The sequence below is a fragment of the Medicago truncatula genome, chromosome 2 (genome assembly GCF_003473485.1).
Source record: "Medicago truncatula cultivar Jemalong A17 chromosome 2, MtrunA17r5.0-ANR, whole genome shotgun sequence".
In the NCBI taxonomy this organism is placed as follows: domain Eukaryota; kingdom Viridiplantae; phylum Streptophyta; class Magnoliopsida; order Fabales; family Fabaceae; genus Medicago; species Medicago truncatula.
Genome location: NC_053043.1, coordinates 25145351 through 25148727, shown reverse-complemented (window position 1 = coordinate 25148727; position 3377 = coordinate 25145351). Strand labels below are relative to the sequence as shown.

General features: G+C 35.4%; 1 non-coding gene across 1 annotated transcript; it reads right to left on the bottom strand.

Moving 5' to 3' along the window:
• Window positions 1-1110: 1110 nt before the first annotated feature.
• Window positions 1111-1217, bottom strand: LOC120578792 (small nucleolar RNA R71). Its single transcript, XR_005644603.1, has one exon. It is a non-coding gene; the product is annotated as a small nucleolar RNA R71 (small nucleolar RNA).
• Between the last annotated feature and the right edge of the window lie 2160 nt (window positions 1218-3377).

The window sequence follows — 3377 nt, the reverse complement described above, 5'->3', positions numbered from 1 at the left end:
GAACCAAAATCTAATAGTAATCAAGTCAGCGAAATAGGGTTGGTTGCTAGAGGAACAAAAGAGAAACTGTCTTGAGAAATTAGGTCTAACATAAGGTTATAAGTTTAATAGTTTGGTTTGTGAAGGACTTGTCGTTAGGATGAACCAATAATTCCAAGGCTTTTATCTTTTCTTTTATTTTCTTTTAATTAAAAACCCAAACTTTTCTATCTTATAAACCTTTAGTCTAATCATTATCTAAAGTTGATTGAATTCATAACTCCCTGTCGGAACGATACTCATATTTTACTACTGCGGTAAGACCGTGCACTTGCGGTTTTATCTCATCAAGTTTTTGGCGCCGCTGCCGGGGAGTTATTGTAATTTGATTAACTTTTCAATAGTGTTTAGTCTAAAAAAATAATAAAAAAATAAAGTAAATAAAATATATATATATATATATAAATATATATTTTTTATTTCTTTTTCTTATCTTTTTTTATTTTTTATATTTATCTCTCTCTCTCTCTCTAAAAAAAAATATATAAAAAATAAAAATATATATATATATATTTATATATAAAATCTCTCTCTCTCTCTCTCTCTATAAATAAAAAAAAATATATATATATGCATATTTATGTATAAAATCTATCTCTCTCCCTTTCTCCTTATTTTATTTTATTTTTATTATTATTTTTTATTTTCTATCTTTAACCGCTTTGATTTCAGGGATGGCTCAAAGAAACACACAGTAATAACGATATGGCTGAGAAACGTGCTCTCAAAGAGTATGCAATCACATCTTCAGATGAGCCGTACGATGCTATTGTGTACCCAACGGTTGAGGATATTAAATTTGAAATAAAGCCTGCACTTATTTACCTAGTGCAGCAAAATCAATTTTTCGGATCACCCACTGAGGATCCGAATCTTCATGTTTCAATTTTTTTAAGACTCAGTGGAACTTTGAAGGCAAACCAAGAGGCCGTAAGGCTGCACCTCTTTCCTTTCTCTTTGAGGGATAGAGCTCGTGCTTGGTTTCATTCATTGAAAATTGGTTCTATAATTTCATGGGACCAAATGAGGAAGGCATTCCTTTCCCAATTTTCTCCCCATAGTAAAACTGCTCAATTAAGGAGTCAAATCACACAATTCACTCAAAAAGATGGTGAATCTCTTTACAATGCGTGGGAGCGTTTCAAAGAAATGCTTAGGCTTTGCCCCCATCATGGTTTTGAGAATTGGCTTATTATCCACACTTTTTATAATGGTCTTTTGTTTTCCACAAAAATGAATGTTGATGCAGCTGCAGGTGGAGCTTTGATGAATAAAACTTACACAGGAGCCTATGATTTGATCGAGAACATGACATACAACCACTATCAGTGGACAAGTGAGAGAGTTATCACTGAAGGTACTCCTCCACCCTCTATAAAAGAGGAAAGTATGTGTCAGGTTTCTACCCTTGATCATCTATCTGCTAAGGTGGACACATTTCTTCAAAAATTTGATAAATTAACTGTAAGTGTCGTCACACCTGCTCTTGTTTCACCACCTTGTGAATTTTGTGGAATACTTGACCATACTAATGTTGAATGCCAACTAGGTAGTGTTGCTAAAAGTCCCGAGCAAAAATTTTATACCTTTGGACAACAAACAACACCACCTATTTATGCAAACAACGAAAGAGTCCCTCAGAAATCCAGCTTGGAAATTTTACTCGAAAAACATGCTATGGAGCAATCCAAGCAATTTCAAGAACTTAAAAATCAAACTGGATCTTTGAATGACTCTTTTGTCAAGCTTACATCTAAAGTGGACTCCATTGCTACTCACACTAGAATGCTAGAAACTCAAATCTCTCAAGTAGCCCAAAAAGTAGCTACTTCCTCTCAAACCCCCGAAGTCTTTCCAAGTCAAACTGAAGCCAAACCCAAAGGCCTTATAAATGCTATTCAACTTAGGGACGGTAAGCAGTTAGAGGACACCATTATGAAAACTAAGACAATTGAGGGTGAGATAGAGAGTGAAAAGCAACAAGGTGAGAAAGTCATAGGAGAGAGTGATAAGCCAATAGTTTCACCACCTTATAAACTCAAAATCCATGTCCCACAAAGGCTTGCTAAGCCTAACTTCATAGTGATTGAGAGTTTTTCCACCCCTTGTGTGATTGAGAGTGAAACCATTGAAAAAACTATGTGTGATTTGGGAGAGAATCTCAGGTTGATGCCACTATCCCTTTGGGAAAGATTGGGTATTGGGTAGAGAAACCTTCTAATCGTCAAGCTAATGACTCTAAAAGAGTGTAACACCCCGTTACCCAAAAGCAATTAAATAGCAAATATACATCAGAGTAGTTCCACAACGGGCATGCTACACGTCATTTCAAAATTTCTTAAATAGAAAATAAAACTATTTAATCAAGCAACTTATTATTTATGAAAACATAGCAGCGGAATAGTTTTCAAAATCCATAATCTCATGAACATCCAACAATAGTCTAAGGCATTAAAGGCCTTAACATAATTCAACATCATAGTTCAAAGACAACAAAAGGCTCCACACCATAAGTTCCAAAATATGATACATGGAAAGGAAAAGCAACAATAATAAAAATGATAAATCCCATCCCACGTATCAGAGCCCTAAACACGACTTTGAGCCACCACCTACTACTCAGGATCACCTGCAAGTTACCCATAGGAAGGGCAACATTTTCAAGCAGAAGGGGTGAGATTCACAACAATAAATATAGATATTAAAATCATCAATTGAATCTAACACCCTAAACAACAACACTTTATCTTGTAAACAAATATATGTATAAGTCACAAGTAACAACAACATCAACAATACACCATGATCACAATGAATATATATATAAATGCATATTCAACACCAACATCATCCATCAGAAAATAACTGACATCAACAACCAAGACTCATGCAAATGACATGACCACTGCTAAGACACCATCTTAGACTTCCTTATGAAATGCAATATGCATGTGGTACCAAACAGGACCGAAGCCCTCACCGCTTTTGAATGGTTAAAGCATTCATCAGGACCGAAGCCCTCACCGCTGTTGAGCAACTAGTACTCCAGGACCGAAGCCCTCACCGCTGTTTTATGCATATGCAATGGACCTACTTGTGTATATCTACATACAACTGACCATGCAATGCAACTCCATGTGACTCCACTATAATAATATGTATGATTCAATAAATATCATACATTCAACCATCATCAATAATCATCGATCCAGCAATTCAAACTACCAAAATAATGCATAATTATATATAACCATGCCCAAATACAACGACATCAACCACTACTAATCATGCAAGCAAGTCAACACTCAGAAACAGTGCAACTCGCCTCGCGAGCACAT